At 44.0% G+C, this 24,799-nt stretch overlaps 1 long non-coding RNA gene across 2 annotated transcripts in view; it reads left to right on the forward strand.

The window, feature by feature from the left end:
• Positions 1-23,928, forward strand: part of LOC116508500 — a 90,817-nt gene extending 66,889 nt beyond the window's left edge. For both annotated transcript variants that reach the window (XR_004255347.1, XR_004255348.1), the window contains exons 3-4: positions 14,299-14,387; positions 23,624-23,928. This is a non-coding gene — a long non-coding RNA (uncharacterized LOC116508500). The remainder of the gene's footprint in view (positions 1-14,298; positions 14,388-23,623) is intronic.
• Positions 23,929-24,799: the final 871 nt, after the last annotated feature.

The following is a 24,799-nucleotide window of genomic DNA, read 5'->3' on the forward strand; positions in this document are numbered from 1 at the left end:
AAGCTCCTTGAGTACTGCTGGGATCTTTCTGAAGTTACCACAGAATGCTAGTATTTTGGCATCTACATCAGCTGTTAGATTGTCTTGGGGTACAAACCAAGGAGCAAGTGCATAATTCACATGATCCTTCATGGTTTGAGGATGGGATAGCTGCAGGACCACTTATTTCAAGTAGAAGGGCTGGTGGGAAGGGACTTGGATGCAAATATTATCTGCCAAGCTCTTCTCCTAGAGAAAATCAGCATCCTTTTATCTTCAAAAGCTCATATTTTTAGTGTTCAAATGTATTTTTAAAAAATCTACGTTTTGACCTCCATGAACCATTTCAAATAATCGGTGGAAGCTTTCATTCAAATTTCCAATTATTCATTTAAAAATTCTCCCTCCCCTCCAGTTCTGATGTCACATGTATTTCTTTTATCTTTAAGATTAAAGCCTTCATAATGAGAAATTAAGTCCTCCTTGCTCATATTTTTTGAAAGGTGAAGCAAAGGGTGATTAAATCAGAAACAAAGTCAGTAATTAGCGATATAAATCTCTGAGTGATTTTAGTAGGTCACAAATTTAACGGGTACAGACTTTGGACACATCTGCTCTTTTGGCAACTACTTCCCTTTCTGCAGGTTCTCATTGGATGGCTGTAATCATATGATAGATCTCCTGGAAGTTATCTGTGTTCCCTGAGCTAAAGACAAGCAAGTTGATGAAACTCAGCATGCCTAAAATGCGTCAATCCTTCCTGTAATGAGTAGAACAAATATCTTAGTAACTAAAAGCCACAGCTTCTAATCCTCTGCAGTCTTTTTAGAAGACATACCAAGGGAAATAAGCATAGGGCTTTATAACAATAGATAAATTACAGCATATTGCTTGCATTTTTTTTTCACTGAGAGAATGGATAACTAAAAAAAAAAGGCGGTTAAATCAATTTACAGGTAGTCTCTGGTTAGCAATTTCTGTTGCTAAGAGATGCAATTATAAAGTGTGATATCATGTGATTGCATTGCTTAACAATGGCAATTCTGGCAATCCTAGTTGTTTTTGTAACCTGAGGGCTATCCAGGTTGTTAAGTGAGGACCTTACCTGATCACAGCTTCCTGCTGGCTTCCCCATTGACTTTGCTTGTGGGAAGCCGGCAGGGAATATTAGAAATCACAATCGTGTAATTACAGGAATGCTGTGACTGTCAGAACTGTGGAGACCGATTGTAAGTATCATTTGTTCAGTAACATGGTAATTTTGAAGAGGTGCTGAATGAATGATTGTACTCTGAAGACTACATGTACTTTTGATCTGATACAGTTTGAGTACTATAGAAGTTGGACTCCATCTTTATTCCAATTTATATAATTTAATGGCATTACTTAGAGCATATTGCTAGGGGGTTATTTACTTCCTCCATATAGTTTATTTGTTTTATGCTATTTCCCTTGAGATTTTAGTATAGCATTTTAGCTACTTAACAACAACGTTATAAATTACCATACTTTTGGCGATGGTTATTTGCTCCAAGTCACATTGTAAGCTTCATGGCAGATCTGAGATTCCATGTTCCGACTGAATTCAGAATACATCAATATCAATAGCATGATGGGTTGTTTTTTATTTAATGGTTCTTGCATTCCTTCTTTAAGGTTCGATTCCTCTATGTATAATGAAGAAAGTACTAATTTCTGGTTGATATTTTGTGCTCCTGTTGTGATGATTCATGCACCCAGATCAACAAAATTCTTGGGTGTATGTGGTTGAGTCTTTCAGATATTCTAATTCAAGACCTCATGGTCAATTATTCACCAATAAGAGAAACAAATTTGAGCAATAAAGCAAACAGATTTGGCAATTATCTCCTGTAGCATTCAAATCAAAAGGATGACAAATGTATTGGCAGTTCCATTTGGAAGGAAAAAGACACAAGGAGAAATGTTGTCTGAAGATAGTGAAAAGAGGAACAATATGGGGAGATGTTGTTCTAACAGAGCTTTGGGTGACAGTACTGCCACAGAGAATTTCATCCTCTCCTGTTTGGTCTGGTCCATGAGCATGTCCAGAACAATGCAGTCTTTGCAACATAAGGAGGAGTTGGGATAGCCAATGTACTACAAAGCCCTTCATTTTCAAGTTAAAATGAAGCCTTGGTTATTGAATATTGCTAATTGTTGTGGTTATTGGTAGCAATAAGAGAAGATAGTAGATGCCAAATGTAACTCGGAGGCTTTCTTGAAAAATATTTTGCTTTTTTTTCCTCATTTGGATTTTGAATTTTTTTTCAAAGAAATTGAAGAAAAAAATTGAAGCATGCTCAAGAGAAAAAAAACATTTTTAGTTATTCGGGAATTTAATATTTATCTTGAGATAAATATCATCAATTCATTCCTTTTTTGTTGTGTACGTGTGACTTTCATGTGTCATATCTTGTGTGAGTGATTCACTATCTTTGTCAAAATGTTCATTTTCTGGAAATATTCACTTCTCTGTTCTCTGGCAGCCCCCAAGGAGTGATAAAAGGCAATTATTTAATGGTGGAAGACGATCTGAATTTTCAAAACCCCCAAATAGATCTTGGAGTAAGGCTTTCTGAAGAAAACAAAATGGCAACCATTCCATATCTTTATCTCCCTGGAAAGAATATTGCCTGAAATAAAGCTAAAATGAAAGAATTGGTTTTAATGTATTTAAAGTGATTAAGTATCCTTGTCCATTAAATTTAGCCCATATATGAGGGTATGAACAAACATATATTCTATCATTCAGTGTGAGTTTGATCAATTCCTTGGATCATTCTTGAGTCATCTTTCATTACAGCACAACACTCATATGTGAAGATAATGACTGTTTTGGCAGACGGTCTGTGAACATCATGCAGTTCAAAAGGACTCTGTTCAGCGTGGAGCTTTGGTTTTTTTTTTCTTACAGAGTCCTAGCCTTTGTTTAGGTGTCAAAGGAGCAACCCTCTCATCTCTCAGATTAATGGCATCGTCTAGGACTTCCCACATAGACAAGATAAACTAAAGGTTTCTGCAGACAGGTATGTAACTGTGGAGACATCATCACTGCAGAAGAAGACTTCTGATCAGGGTGAATGTTTGTCCCCACAGTCAACCTTCTGGCACAACGGTCACCTTTGACATGACTCGCTGAATAGCAGTTTGTTTTTTAATTTTCATGGTTCAGCCGTAGGCCAGGAAAAGTAAATATATGTAGGCGGACAACAGTGGTTTTAAAGCAAAGTAAGACAAGAGTCCCCCTCTTTTCCTCCCCTTCTTGAATCTGCCAACTATTTTGGTAATGGTCACATAGGAATCAATCTAATTTTAAGCATTTGAAGTGACTTGATGGCAAATATTTAGAAGCAATATTGATACCGTCATTAGTGAATCCAACAAGAATTCTTATTCAGTCACATTGATTATGCCACTGAAGTTATCTTGTGATTAGACAGAAATGTGCATCCTGGAAAATTTATAGCTTATGCTTGCATAAATAATGTTTTAAATGTCACCGCACATATAGCAAGATTGCTGTGTTCCTTCTCAAAATAGTTCAGAGATAGTGCTTCAGATCAGGATGCTTCAAACAGAGCTCCTCTCTGCTCTTCGTTAAACGACCAGGTCGTAGAACTTAATTCTAATTAATTTCCTCCTCCTCCTCCTCCTCCTCCTCCTCCTCCTCCTCCTCCTCCTCCTCCTCCTCCTCCTCCTCCTCCTCCTTCTTCTTCCATATCCATCATTGGACATTGGCGATCATATTGGTGATCTGCATAGTTATAGAAGGGGAATGAGCAACTATCAGCAGTCTAGTATTTAATAAGAAGAAATGAACAAGAAAAAGCAAACAAAATATTGTCTTATGAAATCATAACAATGAATGGATAATGAATGTTGCACCAGCATTTTATTAGTTAACTCTGAGGAGAGGAAAGGAGAGTTGATAAATGAAAAAAGGACTTGACAATAGGCCTCCAAAACACATGCTAAACCTAGTTGGGTTGAAAAAAAAAACCATACTTGCAACATGGCATTCTCATTGAGAGAGGTGGGGGAGGAAAAGACAACCCAGCAGAAAAGAACAATATCTACCTCCTATGGCTACTGCCTCTTCTCCCATCTCTGGGGATTCCTCTTGCACCAAGACTTTGAAATTGCTTCTTTGATGAGGGCTTTCTGGAAGGCCAGAGAACACCCAAAGCCTTTCTCTAGAAATGATTTGAAGATATTGCCACACATACATTTTCCATGAATCCATAACTAAATCAAATAATAAATAATAAAGCAAAATAACAAAGACAAAGAGAGCACCAAAGAGATCTCTATGACAAGAAAGTGTTACCTCTCTTTTTTTCTTATTCTTTCCCTTCTGTCCTAAAAGTACTTTCTACAAATGACATTTACACTTAACAAAAGGATAAATATACAATACAATAGCAAAGTTGGAAGGGATCTTTGAGGTCTTCTAGTCCAACCCCCTGCCTAGGCAGGAAACCCTATACCGTTTCAGACAAATGGCTATCCAACATCTTCTTAAAGGCTTCCAGTGTTGGGGCATTCAGAACTTCTGGAGGCAAGCTGTTCCACTGATTAATTGTTCTAATTGTCAGGAAATTTCTCCTCAGTTCTAAGTTTTAAATGTTTATTCAAGGCATTGCTTAACAGTAGAGGTAGTCCTCGACTTACAACAGTTTATTTAGTGACCATTCTAAGTTACAACAACACTGAAAAAAGCGACATAACAATTTTTCACACTTATAACCATTGCCCCATCCCCATGGTCACATGATTTACATTCAGATACTTGACAACTGATTCATATTTACGACAGTTGCAGTGTCCTGGAGTCATGTGATCAATTTTTGCAACCTTCTGACAAGCAAAGTCAACGGGGAAGCCAGATTCACTTAATAACTGTGTTACTAATTTAACAAGTGCAGTGATTCATTTAACAAAGGTGGCAAGAAAAGTCATAAAATGGAGGGGGACTTTCTCACTTAACAACATACATTTTGGTCTCGATTGTGGTCGAAAGTTGAGGACTACCTGTAAATGTACAGTATAGTCAAGACAGCTGGGGAAAGCTGCTAGTAGGATGCAAACTCCTTATCTATCTTCGTAGTTTCTGACTCAAGCACTACTCCTCTGTCTAGATGTCAGCCTTTTTTATTTAGGGAGAGTACACTTCCAACTAACTTCTTTAAAAAATCATCACATTTTAAAAAGTCATATTAGTGCCAGTGGGAGGATTTTCAGATTTTAATTGCTGTGTATAGCTCAATTTTTAAAGCCCATCATTTTAATAGTCAGATTTTTAACCATTCGAGACCTACTATTTCCCCAGTGCTTAATTCCCCTCTACCTTTGTATCTCTTTATTTATTTTAAAGTTCAATCTCGTTTCTCCCATATTTTTTAATCTCTAAATTAAAATGCATTATGTGCTGGTCCACGAAGTAGGGAGCAGGCCTGCTAGCTAATTTTTTTTCCTTTGAAAATATGAACCATGGGTTTATGTGTGCATGAAATGTACTTGCAAACTTTTAAAACTTGAATGCCTTGTCTGAGTTCATTACTTCCTATTGTTACTGCCAAGCTAGCAGTTTGAAAGCACGTAAAAATGCAAGTAGAAAAATAGGAACCATCTTTGGTGGGAAGGTAACAGTGCTCCATGCACCTTTGGCTTCTGGTCATACACACATGACCACGGAGACGTCTTTGGACTGTGCTGGCTCTTCAGCTTTGAAACAAACGGAGATGAGCACTGCCCTCTAGAGTGGGGAATAACTAGCATATATGTGCGAGGGGAACCTTTACCTTTACCTATATTGTTACTCTGCCCTTTCTTAATTTGCGAGGTAATTTGAGATAATTCATCTCCAAATCAGAAAGTAAAGAAACTATTTCCCAACCTAGTGAAACTACAATTTAACCATCAATTATGTACATATCATTATTCTATTAAAGCTTGCCTCACATTTCCATTGTCAAGTCATGATAGTCTAGAAGTATTTAGTTCACATATGCAAATCAATGTGAGTAGATGGTTTATAATATTTGACAGCAGTGTTTTCAGTTCAAAATGAGTACATGGTTGTGAAAATAAAATGAAAGTATCTTTGTTTTACAATATTTACCTTTTCTCTCTTATACTGAATGCAATTCATGATGACAAATGAAAGTTTCCCCGTAAGATTGGCAATATGTGATAAGGGAAGTTTATTACAAAAACCTAAGCAGGGATTTTTTTAAAAATACCATAATAACTACACTCACTGATAAACAAACAGAGCCCACCTTGAATTGACTCAGATTTTCTTGTCTGACCACCTGCCAGGAAATGTGTAGAAGTCTGCCTGACCCTGTTCTTAAATCACTTTTGAAAGCTAGAACATATAAAATGGGATAGATTATGGCCTGGTTAAAGAAATGCAAGAGATTTACAACTCTACAATATTTCTTGCTTTTGAAAATTAAATGGCATGATGGAGACACTAAAAGGGGGGTTCACAGAAAGGGGCAATCCCATGCATGACCAGTTCAACATTCAAGACTTTCATGGAGGAATGGCACCAGGCGTAAACATGAAAAAAAAATAGAAGTTATTGTTTTGCAAGTTAATGGCTATAGAGATGAAGGACATTCTATGCTTTTCGACAGGCCATGTAAGTATTCATAAAAAGGAACTCTTCATGTCTCCCAAGGCAAAGAGTGCAGTTGGTATTTTAGGCTTTTTTCCAGAAGCTCCATCGATGGAATGAAACTATAACAGCCTGGGAAGAGAGACCATCAGGGGTGGGATTCAGCCGGTTCGGACCGGTTTGGGTGAACTGGTGGGTCCAACAATCAGCTGGGGAGCAAACCGTTTTCCAGAATGGGAGGAGGGAATGGTCACACGTGGGTTTTATCACAGCCTGATTGGTCCAAGGCTGAGAGGAAATCTATAAATACCGGTGCCTGTCCATTGCTGGCCCAGATTCTCTCTCAGCCTGGTCCAAGCTGTAGAGTAGTTTGATAGGTTTCTATTTGTTTTCTCCTTTTCTTCCGCAGGGGGAAGTGACTCGAACCCGAGTCATCCCATCGGCGGCCGCCTCGCTCTTTATGCGGACCGGTGGGACGACATCACGTTGGATGCCTGGGTCCGAGCCACGGTTCGTTACGGGTTCAGGTTAGAATTTCTCTCCACTCCTCCAAATCTCTTTCGGTCGTTCCCTCCATCCCGGAGTCGAGAGTGCCGCCGCCTGATGAGTCAGGCGATCGCCCACCTCCTCGAAATCCAAGCGGTGGAGGCGGTTCCCGCAGGGGAACGGGGCCGGGGCCACTACTCAAATCTCTTCGTGGTCCCGAAGAGCACGGGGGGTTGGAGAGCAATTCTAGACCTCAAGCGCCTGAACAGGTTTCTGGTCTACAGGCGGTTCAAAATGTCATCGCTCAAGTCCATCCTTCAGGGCATCAGGAAAGGCGATTTCCTGGCCTCCGTGGATCTCACGGAGGCCTATCTTCACATTCCCATCCTGCCCGCTCATCGCCGGTTCTTGAGGTTCTCCCACGGGCCCCACCATTACCAGTACAGGGCTCTTCCCTTCGGCCTGGCCTCGGCCCCGAGGACCTTCACAAAGGTCCTGGCTGCTCTGGCGGCCCATCTGAGATCGGTCCCGGTCCGCCTCCAATGTTATTTAGACGATGTCTTGCTTCAGGCGGGCTCCCTGTCTCAGGCCGTTTCAGATCTTCGGATTACCATTCGAAGCCTCCAGGCCCTGGGGTTCTCGGTAAACTTCGAAAAGAGCCATCTCACTCCCTCCACTCGCATTCTGCATCTGGGGACAGTCATAGATTCCAAGTTGGGGGAGGTGCGTCTGTCTCAGGAGAGGCAGGTCAGCCTTCGTCGGCTGGCGGAGAGCGTTCGCACAAAGTGCTCTGTTTCCATCCTCTCTCTGTCGCAGTTATTAGGCAAGATGGTCTCTTGCATAGGGATTGTCCCGTGGGCCAGACTCCATCTTCGGCCCCTTCAATGGGAGCTTATCCCCTATCAGAGGGGACGAATGAGCAATTCCCTTCGGACTCTCCGCATCTCGGCGGGGGTCCGTGCATCCCTGGTGTGGTGGCTCTCCCCGGCCATCCAGCGGGGGTGTCTGTTCTGGGAGCCGAGCAGGGTGATCGTCACCACGGACGCGAGTCTGTTCGGGTGGGGGGCCCTGGTGGGCTCTCGGATGGCTCAGGGCAGATGGACGGCCTCGGACCTCCGTCACAACATCAATTGGCTGGAACTGAAGGCCGCACGTCTGGCCCTGAGTCACTTTCGCTCCTCGGTGGAAGGGAGCCACGTTCTCCTCCTGACGGACAATGTGGCCACCAAGGCGCACATCAATCGTCAGGGCGGGACCCACTCGAGAGCCCTCTGGCTGGAGGCTCTGCGATTGGGGTCGTGGGCGGAGAAACACTTACAGTCTCTGGTGGCAGAGCACATCTCGGGACTCTCCAACGTCCAGGCGGACTGGCTCAGTCGAGCAACTCTGGACAACGGCGAGTGGCAACTCCACCCGTCGCTGTTCCGGGAGATCTGTCGTCGGTTCGGGTCCCCCCGGGTGGACCTGTTTGCGTCTCCCGAGAACACACAACTCCCGCGTTTCTTCACCCGTTTCCAATCCAGCTCGGTGGAGGGCACGGATGCCCTCAGGAGCCGGTGGCCCCCGGGCCTTCTCTATGCCTTTCCCCCCATTCCACTCATCCCGGGGACCGTCAGGAAGGTGGTGACGGAAGGGGCCTTGGTCATTCTGGTGGCCCCGTTTTGGCCCAGGAGGCCCTGGTTTGCAGACCTGGTTCAGCTGTCGGTGACTTCCCCGTGGAGGATCCCGCAAGGGGAGGTGGTCTTACGGCAGGGGGCCCTGATTCACCCAGAGCCTCAGTGGCTTCAGCTGACCGTTTGGCTCTTGAACGGCGGCTTCTAGGGGGGGCTCATCTATCTTCCGGGGTCATTCGCACCATCGAGGTGGCACGTCGCCCCTCGACGACCTGCATTTATAACTCCACCTGGGCGGCGTTCGCCCGCTGGTGCTCCCCCAAGGGCATCTCTCCCAACAGAGCCACCATTCCCAACGTCTTGGATTTCCTTCAGAAGGGCCTGGAGGATGGGCTCTCGCAAAACACCTTGCGACGCCAAGTGGCGGCTCTGTCCTCGGTCTTGGGGGGGGCGGGGTCTTCTTCCCTTTCCCAGTCTCCTCTGGTCAAGCTGTTCCTCAAGGGGGCGGCTAATCTCAGGCCTCCCCCCGTTCATAGATTCCCCACGTGGGATCTTCCGCTTGTCCTCAAGGCCTTAACGGGAGCTCCGTTTGAACCTCTCCACTCGGTGCACTTGCGCTTCTTATCACTGAAGGTGGTCTTCCTGGTGGCCATCACTTCCGCCCGGCGTATATCCGAGCTGGGCGCCCTGTCTTGTAAGGACGACCTCTGTCATTTTCACCAGGACAGAGTGGTCCTTCGCCTTGACCCGGCAGTCGTCCCCAAAGTAAATACCCCCTTTCACAGGGCTCAGGAGATCGTCCTGCCCGACTTCTGCCCGAGTCCGTCCACTGACAGGGAGTGTCTTTGGCATCGTCTGGATGTCCGCCGTGCCCTGCGGATCTACCTCCGGCGGACCAAGGATTTCCGCAAGTCTGAGGCCTTGTTCGTCTCCTTCCTACCTGGAGCTCTGGGTTTGAGGGTGTCCTCGGCTACCATCGGCCGTTGGCTGCGTCAGGCCATCTCGGAGGCCTAAGTGGCCTCAGGGCGGCCGGTTCCATCAGGCGTCACGGCGCACTCTACAAGGAGCGCGGCGACCTCGGCAGCGTGGGCCATGAGGGCCCCGTTTGAAGACATCTGCCGGGCGGCTACCTGGGCCACTCCAACCTCGTTCATCCGGCATTATCGTCTGGATGCTTTCGCGTCGGCGGACGCATCTTTCGGTCATAGGGTCCTACAGGGGGTGGCGGCTGAGGCTCCCCTTGGGCCCTAGAGTTCCTGTTCTCCCTCCCTGGGACTTTAGCTTGGGTATGTCCCACGTGTGACCATTCCCTCCTCCCATTCTGGAAAAAGGACGTTGGTCTTACCTGAACGTCTATTTTCTGATGGGAGGAGGGAATGGTCACAACCCGCCCTGAGTTCTGTCTGTTGGGGCCAAGGGGAGGGCCCGGGGGGTGTTTCCCGGGGTTTGTTGTGTTGTTTCTTGTTTTTCAGTTGTACCGTTCATGTTCGAGAATCTGGGCCAGCAATGGACAGGCACCGGTATTTATAGATTTCCTCTCAGCCTTGGACCAATCAGGCTGTGATAAAACCCACGTGTGACCATTCCCTCCTCCCATCAGAAAATAGACGTTCAGGTAAGACCAACGTCCTTTCTCTCCAATGATCAGGTTGGCCCACCTGCCCACCCCTGCACTTTACTTACCTCTATCCTCCCAGCTCATTTGCACAGCAGAGCAGATTGCCGTGTTACTCCCCAGAAGTAATGTGGAAGGTGTTTTGTTAAAACTGCTTGTCAGGTGTGGGTGCGTGTGGAGTGCACGATCACCGAACCAGTTGTTAAACCATCAGGATTCCACCACTGGGGACCATGACTTGTACAGCAAGATATCATAGGATAGTCACTTTTAGGTTATTCTCTTGGCAAAATAGACAGATCTCTACAAAGCAGGACACTGAATAACAAAGGAAACCTACAAAGTCATGCAGAATAGAGAGGATGTTTTCCAGGGAGCATAATTGTTTTTGGGTGGGACGCTTGCTAGTTTTTGTTATATCTCTCACTGTATACACAAAAATGCAGGGCACAGTTCTGGTACATGCTTTACCAAATTACAGATTGAGGTAATCTGGTCCAAGTTAATGAAAGTCTCCTTTGCAAAGTTTAACAACATTTGATTACTGTATATACTCGAGTATAAGCCTAGTTTTTCAGCCCACTTTTTGGGCTGAAAAAAGCCGCCTCGGCTTATACTCGAGTCAGTGAAAAATTTGCCCGAAATGGAGGAGAAAAAGGGGCGGGGCCATGCCGCTGGGTGACACTCGTGAATGGCCCAGTGCCCCTGTGAGTTTCCCCTCCCTCTGTGTCAGTTTGCCGCGCAGCGCGCACCGCACCATCCCCCCTCCTCACGTTCTAATGTAATGCAGGGCTGTCTTACGATTCCCCTTCCTCCCCCTCCTGCCGCTCTGCAACGATGTCGCACCTCCTCCTTGTTATGGCAAGCAGCCACATAGCGATGTCCCACCTCCTCTGGTACAGTGATCCAATGATAGGAATCACTGTGCCGTGTGTCATAGGAGGCGGGACATCGCTCCCGCGGCTGCACGGGACATCATCATCACAGCGGGACATCAGCATCATGAGGTGAGTGAAGTATTTCATTGAATACACCGCTAGTTTACTGTTTTTCTTTGAAATAAATATTCAAAAACATTATTGGTATCTATTTTTATTTTTGAAATTTACCGGTAGCTGCTGCATTTCCCACCCTAGGCTTATACTCGAGTCAATAACTTTTCCAGTTTTTTGTGGTAAAATTAGGTGCCTCGGCTTATATTCGGGTCGGCCTATACTCGAGTATATACGGTATTCATCTGTGAAATCCTCCTACAATGAAATCATGCACGGGGAAATTTCTGCAGCAGTTAATTTAGGGTAAAAACCCAAGTAATTTGTTAACAGGCATGGGTAGCAACATGTGCCCAGTCACGCTGGATTTTCTTTAAAATTTTAAAAAAATAGCAAAGTTAAACTTTCAGTCAACCTGAAAATATTTGCTTTTTATGGGGCAGTGCGGAACGAATGGGACAGCAAATCTTTTTTTTTTTTCCTAGTGAACTATTTTCACAAGGTGAAAGCTGTGTGGAAGAAAAGGAAAGGGAACCTGGAGATATGGGAGGAATGAGGAAGGAACAATACTCAGGCAAATCATTTTCTTTAAAAATAAAGAAAACTTTGAAGGAGGCACAATAAGTATTGGAAAAGCATTTGATGATGAATTTTGGACATTTCTAGGCAACACGAGGGAAAACAAGGACACTCCAAACATAGAAGTCACATTAAAATCTATTGAATGTGGCACATAGTTTAGGGTATGTGTGTGAGCAAATTGCCTACAATGACCTTCACAAAAAATTGCAGAAAGTAATTGAAACATTAAAAAACCAATATACAATACATCAGGCAACCTTTGTTGAATTCAGTGAATATTATTCAAAGGAAAATTACCTCATTACACCATGATTAAAACCCCCATAATTTATTTAGTCCAAATAACCGGGTCATTTTCCATAGATTATTCTTTGAACCTGCAAAAAGCAACAAAGTGCAGTTAATTAGGGAACTCATGTCTCAACTCAAGTACTAAAAATGAAAAAAGGATCTTGTTTAAAAAAATAGCAATCACAAACCAACTTGAATTCTGGTTTTAGCTGACACATACTGGCTATCAAGTATGCATACCACAGTTTGCATTTCTCAGATAATTTCTTCTAAGTTTTTCATAAACCACTAGATGTCGATCCACCCACCATTTTTCTTTTGCTAGTTTTGAAAGGGCTGTGTACTTTTTCTTTACAGCTAGCACAATTATCACATTTTAATTACGTTGGTTGTTTTAAATTATCCTGGTATCCATGGTTAGCCATTAAGCGTTTCATTTTATTTCTTTACATCACTTTGTTCTTCATATGTAGCCCAAACCTGTATTGTTCTTACCAGAATAAAATTCATCTTGTATGGACACTGATCTCAAAAAAGGTACCTCACAGACCTATGTCTTATTTGTGTTCCATTGTGGTTGTGAGCGGCTGCTCATCAGAGTCATTTCCCAAAATCAGAAGCTGCAAAATATTGCTTCTCCTGGCCCCTGCTCCTATTGACCTTCTTTCACTTTGTCTCACACACGAACCTATCTGCTCAAAGCAGGAATGCTGGATGGATTTGACCTCCAGCGTCCATACAATGGGCGATGGACAATACAGAAATAGGCCTCCCCCCTCCTGCTATACAGTCCTGCTTTTGTACTTTTGATCTTTGGAGCCCTCTGTGAGCTCACAGAGTGCCTGGGAGATAGATGTGATCTGTTAGCCTCATCCATAGCTGACAGCAAGCCACTTTCACACAGCCAGGCAGGTACGGCTGCGGCTGGGTAACAGATGAGAACCCATGGGGAGCCCTTGACTGTGGAGAATGAAGAATCAAAGGTAACCATATTGGATGCAGATACAAAGGAGCTCTGTCTTCCCTCCCTCCCTTTTCTTTTCCTCCCTCCCCCACTCCCCTCGGTTTTTCTGGTTTATTCCATGTTCTTCCTTGCTATGTTAAAACATAGATGCAAAAGTGTTTTCCCCTTGGAAGAATCTGAACATTCTAGAAGCAGCATGCCTTCCCTATTTGTCTTGCCTGACAACATTGCAAGAAAAGTGATACTTCTGAATGAGTAATGGAGATGGTAATGGCAACTCTCCAGGCTTGTCACTCAATGTTCTCAGTGCAGAATTTCTGCAAAATATTGACACATATAAGAAATGTTTTGAGCATAAAATTTAACTTGATTTAATTATATCTAATGTACTATTTTGCTTTTAGATAGTAGCAGCCATTAATGTTTCTATTTCTCCTTCCCCAACTTGATGATTTGTGGGTGTGTTTGGATATCATCTTCTACTACTTCTACCTCTTGCCTACATTAGCTAGAAATTCTGCTCTGTTCAAAGAGCAAGGGAGTTTGAGGAGTGCTTAAGTAAATTCTGATCAACACAATCCCATACCCATATATATTGAAAGTATATCCCATTGTGCTCAATGCACTTATATCCAGATAAGTCAGGAGGAGATTAAGCCTCAGCTATTAAGTCTATCCTACCAAATTACTTCATTTCAATAAACAAAGGCTAAAAACCCGATGAAAAACAAGTGGATTGACGCTGTATCATAAAGAAAATTAATTAGGATAACATTTATTCAGTTTTGAATTATGGGTGCAAAGGAGTGGGACGTTGGATTGTCTATGAAGATTCTCAGTCATCCAAGTCATGGTTGTCCCATAGGTGCTCTTTCAAAAGCCATCTAAACTTTCTTTGTTTTTGCTTAAAGATGTTTCACTTCTCATCTGAAAAGCTTCTTCAGTTCAGTTTCTTCTGAACTGAAGAAACCTCTTGGATAAGAAGGAAAATATCTTCAAGCAAAAACAAAGAAAGTTGTTGCCTTCTGAAAAAGCATCTTTGGGACAGCTATAAAACAACAGCACAAAATGTCTAAATTGCGTTATTGACTACATAACATGCAGTTTCCTCCTGTGTTTTCTTTTCGTAGATGTAAATATGCAGGAGCATCTCAGCAAGTCTTGGATAACTTTGTTCAGAGTCTGAAACGACAAAGAATTATGCCTAGTAGAAAGTAAAGTAAGTAAAACTATCAAGGAAATCCAGGCTGTAGGTTAGATGGCTTATCTTGAAAGAAAGCAATGCAAGTCACTTCTCTACTGTTGTTAAGAAAACTACATGTATGTGCCCATAAATACATCAGGAGTTGAGCTCAGTTTATATGAATGTCTATGGAGATTCTCAGTTATCCAAGTCATGGTTGTCCCAAAAGTGCATTTTTCAAGAGGCAGCTGGACTTTCTGGTTTTTCTTTGAAGACGTTTCACTTCTCATCCAAGAAGCTTCTTCAGTTCTGAAGCTTCGTGGGTGAAAAGCAAAACGTCTTCAAAGAAAAAACAGAAAGTCCAGCTGCCTCTTGAAAAAAAACACCTTTGGGACAGTTTACATGAAGTTTTATATGTGCAAAGGTTGATGCTAGTCAAAAGCACCTTATGCAGAAAGGAAAGCCTTAAATACTCTCCCCAGTCCCATGTGGTTGAAACTCCCATGCTCTTCTTCATGAAGAGATTTTAAAAAGGAAAAAGGAAACTTTAAATTTCAGCAAATGAAAATCAACTGGATGCAGTGAAAGGAGACTGTGGGTTCCATGCAATTCTGGGTACTTAAATTTCTGCGCTGAGAATGCTTTGAAATCAAATGACACATCAGAATCCTATGCATACCTGTTCAAAATGTTTAAAAGTGCAGGGGAATCCTGCCGATGCATATCTTTTACCTCCATTTCAGCAATGGCTTTAATAAAAAACAAAATAATTCTCACTGGCCAAAAGTCAGACTTCCCCTATGACATATATTGCAAAAATAGGGGAAAATATAGCAAAAATTATATATATATATATATATATATATATATATATATATATATATATATATATATATATATATATATATATATATATATTCATATTCTGGGCACTCTTAATAATGTTGTGAAGGAGTTAATTTTATGTCGTCTAGGACTGGAACACATTTGCTGTCCTTATTTAAATAATATGAAGCTGTCTATTAAGTTTAAGCAAACTGTTTCTCTTCATTAGGAAGCCTAATGACCAGACATACAGAGCTGTACAGCCAATGCATTCCCTTGCTATGCAATCCAGGGAGGTCATTTTCCCATCCTCATCTGCAAAAGAAAATTCTCAGTCCTACCAACTTTAGTCACCTTCCCTCAACAGCACTCTATTTGAGTCTTAGATTTAAAATTCAGTTCTTGTTTCTAAATGAGGTGGGTGATACATGTTGTCATGAAAAGGGTTTGTGTTCTACCAGCTGATGTCAAACTGATGGTTCCTGGTCCCAGAAGTGTCATGCCCAGTTTAGTTAATAGCAGATTGTCAAATAAAGTGATAAATCCCCTTACTCAGTGACTTTTACACAGCCTCCTCGTCGTCTCCCTAATTCAGCATGACAAGTAGGCTTTCTGCATCCAGGGTATCTGACTATCTCCATCAGAGATATCAAGAGAAGTACACATACATTTTGAAGTAGCAATACCTACACAGTAAACTGTTGTTTTAGAACTGATTATCAATCAGTAAGGCAAGTATGGCCCCCGTCTTTAGTCAACAATAAATGCTGCAGAAATCCTTTGTATAACAGCTTTTAGGAATATTTAGTTTAGACCTGAAAATAATATCACTGAGAAAGAAAAATGGAAGAATAACACAGAAGATGATACAGATGCACAGGAGACCTTGGGTAGATAAGGACTTTGGGATGATATACTTATCTTCCTTGAATCAGTTTTTAAATTGGCCTTGGCCTTTGCCTAATTTTTCTGGCTCAGTCATAAATTCTATATCGCAGTGATTGCTAACCTTTTCGTTGCCGAGTGCCGAAAGTGCACATGCACCCATAATGCAATGTGTGCTCCCCATATGCACCCCCAGCCCCCCCCGCATGCATGTGCACCCCCCCCGCATGTGCATCCTGTGCATGTGTCCCCCAGCATGCAAGGCAGAGACCAAAAAACCAGCTGGCTGGCTGGAGGAGCTCATGCATGCACTGTGCTGATGGCTCATGTGCCCATAGAGGGGACTCTGTGTGCCATCTGTGGTACGTGTGCCATAGGTTCGCCATCATGAATATATAGTATGTAGGCGCCCCATATCTGAGTTGCAAAAGTGGGGGAAACCACTAGGTGGCAGCAAAGAGAGCCTTCTGCACCTCTTTGCTGTCATTTGGTGGATCTGGATTTTTTGCTCCCTATATGTCAGATGATTAATATATAGTTAGCCATGCAGCTTAGTTTACACTTTTGAAATAATAACAATTGGATGATTGACTACTGGACAGGTGGGAATATTGAGACAGAATATTGAGACCCTGCATAGGCTTTCCCTATTCCCGAATAAAGCCTTACTGACCTACTGTGTTGCAAATATGTGCAATAACAAATATCATAATGAAGTCAGCTTGAAATAATGCCTGGACAACTAATCTGGAGATGAAAACAACTTCAGACTGTAGTTAGATGCATCTTCAGCACAATTGCAGGTAACTTTCTATGGAAGGAAACGATTCTTTGGGTAAACTGTTCCTGAGCTGTGGAAGACCTCTAGGTATAAGTCAACAGCCAGACTTTGAAAATGGTTTATTTGTTCACTCAATGGTTAGTCGACACCGTTTTCAGTAGTGGAGTAGTATGTATGATAAGCAAAGCAGCTGCAACATTCTCCATCCATTGCCTCCGAAATATTTTCAAGGAAGCCACATCTACAGCACATTGTAATGAACTAATCTTAAGATTTCAAATGCACAAAATTAAGTAATCACTTAAAACAGTTTTACTAGACTAATTGGGCTAATAAAGATTTTTCCTGTATATATATATACTGTATGTATACATTTTTTTGAGGATGTTATTATTGTGAAATCAGAATACATTAAAAAATCTGAATGAATAAATAACTCATATGTAGTCCTAGCAGCAAAATAATTCATCGGCTGAGTTACATTGTGCCAAGTATTTTTTTTTCTTTTCAATTCAGTGCATGATCAGAGTGGTATGATTCACACAAATGATTAACCCACAGTCTGGTTTACAAAGCACTATGACTGGTGGATGCATTGCATTAGGCTAAAACTAAAATAACAAAAAAACCAAGAACAAGGTGAACTAAATTTAAATAAGGATCTACAAGCCTTGGAAAAGGAAACAGCCTATGTGCTCTTGGAAGCAAATTGATCCAACTCTCATCTCTCAATTAAGATATTTTGGCTACTGCTGAATATGAAACGAAACAATCTGAGATTCCACTGTTTGTTGTTTCTCTGGCAACTCCACTGCTTAAAATATTGGACTATTGTAGTGATTAGTTCCAGTTAGAGATCCATTTAGTTCCTGCAGATAGCAGCAGAAATTTGCTGTAAAATGATCTGGGAGTAAGTCATATTAAAGCATAATGGAGATAATTCTAAACATTTAAAATTTAAGCATAGCTAGAACCCAACAAAGTGAAGTACTTTGCAGCACCAAATGCACTTGCTAAAAAGCATTACCCTGTTAGGTTGCTAGTGGAGTATTTAACAAGCTTTTCTAAAATGTACTTGAGCCAAATGCTGCAGAAATGTACTGGGTTCATTCAATGGATGTATTTAAAATATGCTTTAAAATAATTCACTGAAGTGAATAGGCTTTACGTATATGTATTCCATGGAAGACAGAAGTGCAGAGTGAAAAAGGATAATCTTTCTGATCTCTGATCGCTACGGCCTCCTTTCTCGTTGGCAAGATGCCGTTGAGCCCTGCTGCCGCCTTGGGGGGTTGGTGAGTCCAACAGTGCTGTGCTATGGGTTTGTGCGACTGGCCTTCTTGCCGTCGCTGCTGCTAACCCAAGCGCACCCCCCCCTTCCATCACGGCCTTTCTGACTCTGACTCTGACCACCATTACTACAGTCTGGCTGTTGGGATTCCGGCTTTTGGTGGCCGGCCTTGCCGGCTTCCGCTGTTATTGCTGCTGCCATCCGTGATTATTCCCAGGCGTGCCTTTTCCAGATGGCGCTGCCCCTTGACTGTCTTTCACCTCGACCTTTCCCACTCTTGCCTCCACCCCGAAGACCACCATTTTGGAGAGAACTGGACATGTGAGATCAACCGTCTGTCGCCTTTCCATCGCCATAAATTGGGTTCTGGCACGACCCCTCCCCCCCTCACCTACTTCCCTCTGCTTTCTCATCCGATCCTTAATTAACAACGCGGACATGAGGGCTCCCCCCCTCGCTATTCCGGCTGCTGCTGTTCGGCCATGGAGTCCTCAGACCTCCGCCTTTGCTGAGAGTTCTGCATGCCACCCTGTGTTTACAATCTCCACAGAAAGAGAAAACGGAGGACGAAGAGGACGTGGGTAGGAAGAGGCCGAGGTGGCGCAGTGGTTAGGGTGCAGTATTGCAGGCCACTTCAGCTGACTGTTATCTGAAGTTCAGTGGTTCTAATCTCACCGGCTCAAGGTTGACTCAGCCTTCCATCCTTCCAAGGTGGGTGAAATGAGGACCCAGACTGTGGGGGCGATATGCTGACTCTGTAAACCGCTTAGAGAGGGCTGAAAGCCCTATGAAGCGGTATATAAGTCTAACTGCTGTTGCTATTGCTATTGCTAGCTTGTCCCCCTCCCCTCCGACCAGTGTCAACCCCCCATCCACTTCAAACTTTAGAGCTTTGTATTTTCTACTGGACCCCACAGAGGAGAAGTTTCTGAGCGCAAAGACTTTCCTCTCTTACATTATTACTAACTTTATTTATTTAAAAACTGCGCTCAACCGCTTGGTGGTTCCAGAACGGTGCCAATCTTGTTGCTGAGTGAAGAAGTGACTGTAGGTATGGATGGTTGAGAGAATGTTCCCACGTGTTTTTAAACTTAAATTTTTAATTTTTTTATTCTGTATTATTGTATATTTTAATATTTTATTATTAGTGGGGCATGTGTGCGGAGAATGTCTGGTTGGTATATATGAGGGGATTGAGAGTGCGGCCTGGAGCCTCCTCCATTGAGTGCAGAAGCAGAAGTGGATGGGGGCCTGGTCCCGCCTCTCGTCCCAGAGTGTATGATACGAATGGCCTGCTGGGAAGAACGGGGGACGTGGTAGGAGAGGGGGGTCTACGGGGACGGGACGGAGCATCCCGGTCATGGTTGGGAGAGGCAGGTACGATGGGAGTTTCAGGGCGGGCCATTACCGGGGAAGGAGGGCTCGCTATGTTACAGTGATCCCTCATTCCGGCCCCGAAAACTCAACCCAAAGACCAGGTGGCAAGAGATGCCAGGGCCCTGGCCTCAGGTTGCTGCTGCTAAATGCCAGGTCTGTGATTCAGAAAGCTCCCCTCATCCAGGACTTAATATTAGATGAGGGGGCAGACCTGGCATATATTACTGAGACCTGGCTGGGCCATGAGGGAGGAGTCCCCCTCTCAGAAATGTGCCCAGAAGGGTTTCAGGTGCTGCACCAACCACGACACCACCCTCCAATCCTTCCGTGCCGCTTTGAAGATCTGGCTGTCCCGGCTGGCCTGGGGTTAAGATTCCAACCCCACCCGAATTGTGTGACTGTTGTGCTCTCTTTTAATATGTTGTATTGTTTCCATATTGGAATACTGTTTGTCTTTCCCCCCCTCCCTTTTTGAATTGTGAGCCGCCCTGAGTCCCCCCAGGGAAAAGGGCGGCATACAAATAAAGGAAATGAAATGAAAAATGAAATGACACCAGAAAAGGGGTGGGGGAGTGGCAGTTGTCATCCGGAAATCATTAGCACCTCGTGGGATCCCTGCTCCGGAGACTATTGGGTGTGAGTCCCTGCTGGTGAAGCTGGACCTTGGGGGTCAAGTGGCCTTGTTGTTAACGTACCTACCTCCCAGCTGCGTTACAACAGCCCTGCCTTCGCTCCTCGAGTCAGTAGCCGGTTTGGCGGTTGAGTTCCCGACTTATAGTACTGGGGGACTTTAACCTGCCATCTCTCGGCGAACGCTCCGATGGGGCGCAGGAGTTCATGGCTTCCATGACAGCCATGGACTTGACCCAGGTAATTCAAGGTCTGACTCATACAGCGGGACACAATCTTGACCTTGTGTTTCTCTCGGGGCAGTGGAGATGTGATCTGGAATTGAAGGGCATAAAGACCTTGCCCTTGTCATGGTCAGATCACTTCCTACTGAGGCTTGATTTTTTGAAACTACTCCCCCACTGCAGGGAGGTGGAACCAATTAAATGGTTCCGTCCCAGGCACATGATGGATCCTTTGAGATTTCAGACGGAGCTTGGGGAGATACCTGACTCCCTTGCCCACAGTCCGACGGAGTCCTTGGTCGCTGCTTGGAACAGAGCGGCGGCTGGGGCTCTTGATCGGATTGCGCCTTTGCGGCCTCTCCGCGGCAGTGGATCCAGGAGAGCCCCTTGGTTTACCGAGGAACTCCGGGAGATGAAGTGCCAAAAGAGATGCCTAGAGCGACGCTGGAGGGCCAGTAAATCCGAATCTGACTGAACACAATTAAGAGCTTTTATTAGGACTAGTGGCGATTCGGGCGGCTAAATGTACGCATTTCTCCGCTCTCATTGCGTCCTCAGAATCAGGCCCGGCTGCCCTGTTTAGGATAACCCGCACCCTCCTGAAAGGGAGGGGTGCGGGTGAACCATTGCAGGGAAGAGCCGAGGAATTTGTTCAGTTTCTATTGGACAAAGTCGCTCAGATTCGGACGGACCTGGACTCCACTTGGACAGTACCTGCAGAGATGCCGAGAGTGGGCCTTGATCAGAATTCTTGGAGCGAGTTCCAGCTTGCTACTCCTGAGGAAGTGGACAAGGCCATGGGAGCTGTAAGAACCTCCACCTGTTTACTGGACCCATGTCCCTCCTGGCTGGTTTCGACCAGCAGGGAGGTCACGAGGCTGGCTCCAGAGGATTGTTAATACCTCTCTACAGGAGGGATCTTTCCCGCTGCCCCTAAAGACGCGGTGGTAAGACCCCTCCTTAAGAAGCCTTCTCTGGATCCAGCTTTTCTTAACAACTACCGTCCAGTCTCCAACCTCCCTTTTGTAGGGAAGGTTGTTGAGAAGGTGGTGGCCTTTCAGCTCCAATGGACCTTGGATGAAGCTGATTATCTAGATCTCTTTCAGTCGGGTTTCAGGCCTGGTTACGCCACTGAAACTGCTTTGGTCGCGTTGACCAATGATCTCTGGCGGGCCAGGGATAGAGGACATTCCTCTATCCTGGTGCTTCTTGACCTCTCAGCGGCCTTCGATACCATCGACCATGGTATCCTTCTGCGACAACTGGGAGAGGTGGGAGTGGGAGGCACCGTGTTACGGTGGTTGTCCTCTTACCTTTCAGATAGGTTGCAGTCGGTGTTGGTTGGAGGACAGAGGTCGACCCCTAGGCCCCTAAAATGTGGGGTGCCTCAGGGCTCGGTCCTGTCCCCTGTCCTATTTAACATCTACATGAAGCCGCTGGGTGAGATCATTCGTCAGCACGGGATCAAATATCATCACTATGCGGACGATACCAAGTTGTATCTGTCCGCCCCGTGCCAACTCAGCGAAGTGGTAGAAGTGATGTGCCAGTCCCTGGAGGATGTTAGGGTCTGGATGGGAGTAAACAAGCTGGCACTCAATCCAGACAAGACCAAGTGGCTATTGATGTTGCCCCCCAAGAACGGACCAGATATTCCATCTCTTAGCCTGGGGGGCGAAACCCTTCGCCCCTCAGAGAGGGTCCGCAACTTGGGTGTCCTCCTGGATCCTCAGCTGACATTAGAATACCATCTGTCGGCTATGACCAGGGGGGCTTTTGCCCAGGTTCGCCTGGTGCACCAGTTGTGGCCCTACCTGGACCGGGAGGCACTTCCAATGGTCACTCATGCTCTCGTCACCTCTAGGCTTGATTACTGTAATGCGCTTTACTTGGGGCTGCCCCTGAAGAGTGTTCGGAGACTACAATTGGTCCAGAATGCTGCCGCGTGAGCGATATTAGGTGTACCTAGGTACACCCATGTTACACCTATCCTCCGCAAGCTGCACTGGCTTCCCATCGGTCTCCAAACGCGCTTCAAGGTGCTGGTCGTTACCTTTAAAGCCCTACATGGCTTAGGACCTGGATACCTATGGGACCACCTCCTGCCACATACCTCCCAACAACCTATAAGATCTCACAGATTGGGCCTCCTTCGGGTACCGTCGACCAGGCAATGCCAGTTGGTGACTACTCGGGGAAGGTCTTTTTCTGTAGCTGCCCCGGCCCTGTGGAATGATCTACCCACAGAGATCCAACCCTTCCCACTCTCTCGGCCTTCCGTAAAGCCACTAAAACCTGGCTGTTCTGGCAGGCCTGGGGCTGTTGACCCCAAAATATGGTCCAGCCCCACTTGGAACGGAGTGCATGGTGTGTTTTTTAAATCTATCTTTTCTTTCCTTCTCTTCTTTTTGATTTATTTGTATTGTTAGCCGCCTGGAGTCCTACGGGATTGGGCGGCATATAAATGTTATTAAACTTTAAACTTTCAATCATCATCATCCACAATAATATTGCTATTCCTTCTTCAGTATCCTTTCAATTTCTTTGGCTTAAAAACATGCCATAGATAGTTCTAAACTGTATGGCCTAAAAATATCTTGTGGTGAATTCTGTTAGGACCATTAAGTGCTTTTGTTTCTGATTTTCATTTTTTAAATTGCTACTAAAGCTTTAAAATCAATGCAGAAATCTAAAGGAAAGCTAAAGCAGGCTTATTCCTATCCGTAGCATAAAAGTGGATTATAATGTCATCCACTAACTGACAGATCATTTAGAGGCCTGGAAGAGACTGTTTTCACACCGCTGTTGTTTTCACAAGGGATTTCTGAGAAGGCTCCTTATTGTCAGAGCTATTTTTCACCCAATTTGTTTCCAAATGATGTCTAACCTGGGGTCTTCCCCCAGAGAGAAACTTAAGCAATGATTAATGAGGAGCGTGTGCCTAAACCCACCTGGGGAAAAACCCATCTGCAGACTCAGGTAAGACGGAGAGGCTGACACGACATCAGCTTTTGAGTGGCAGGCAGTTTCCCATGGCTTTAGGCACTGCTTACAGCAAATGCAAGATGTTCACTGTTAACATTGCTGTGATTCATAAAAAGTAACAGAGATAAATGTTACTCAAGCTGTCTTGAAAGATGTGTTGTTTGTAGATTTATGTGTCTCTCATATGTTGTTTAGTTTCTATGGATAGAAAATGAGTGAAATTCTCTAAAGAATTAAATAAAGAGCTAAATGAAGTATGTTTTTCTTAAATCAGGGGTCCCCAACTTCTGGTCCGTGGATTGGCACCTGTCTGCGCCATGCCAGAAACTAAGCAACGAGAACAAGTGAAGCCACATCCATGGGCAGCACACGAAACCACACTCCCTCTGGTCCACAGAAAAACCTCTCCCCACGAACCCGGTCTCTGATGCCCAAAACATGGAACCGGTCCCTGGTCTCTTGTGGGCCACTATCTTAAATGAATTTTGACTCCTGGTGATAACATGAAGATATTATTGGCTGAGTGTGATTGGACACAAAAGGAATTTGTCTTTGGTGCATGTGCTCTCAGTGTACATAAGGAGAATAAAATATATTCATCAAGAATAAAAAGATGCAACTCTTAGTGATAGTCAAGGTTACTAATAAGCTATCAAATTGAGGAAACAAATAAAAACAATATAAAGTGAAAGAAACAAGCAACATGGTTATAGTCATAAGTGAGGAGAGATAGATACTAGGAAGGAAGATAAGAATAATAGTAATACATTCTTAGTAAATTATTGCGTGTTGTGGGAATTCGTTGTTAAGCAGAGTGATGGCATTTGGGAAAAAACTGTCCTTGTGTCTGGTTGTTCTGGTGTGTAGTGCCCTATAGCAATGCTTTGAGGGTAGAAGTTGAAACAATTTATGTCCAGGATGTAAGGGGTCTGTAGATATTTCCCAGTCCTCTATTTGATTAACATGAAGGTGTTTCTGTCAATCTTTTTGGGACTTATATAAAAATAGTGGTTATCTTCTTCCGGGATATGTATCTATGTATGCATGCTTGTATGCATGTACTGTATGTATGTAGTTGAATATAGTTGAATATGATTTCCACTTGGCTATTAAAGATTCAAACCAAGGTCACAGGAATCAAATAAAGTTTCATTGAAACTCCTGTTTAGTAGTGACGTTCATATTTAGAAGCTGCAGTTCACAAAAATTTCCAATTATTTTTTAAAACATATACTTTTTTTAAAAAAATAGAGTTTATGGGGCCACATTTAGAGAGATCTGCAGAAGTTCTGATTTGTAGAAATTATTCCAACTTGCTTCTAATTTTGTTGGGCAATTATAAACAAGGAAAGTGTTTATATAGATTTTGATTTTAGTTTTGCAATGAGTCTTGCAGGCTCTACTCCCTTCTTAGCCATGAAACTCCTGGGGCAGCTTGGGTCAATCAGCC

The sequence above is a fragment of the Thamnophis elegans genome, chromosome 4 (genome assembly GCF_009769535.1).
Source record: "Thamnophis elegans isolate rThaEle1 chromosome 4, rThaEle1.pri, whole genome shotgun sequence".
Lineage (NCBI taxonomy): Eukaryota > Metazoa > Chordata > Lepidosauria > Squamata > Colubridae > Thamnophis > Thamnophis elegans.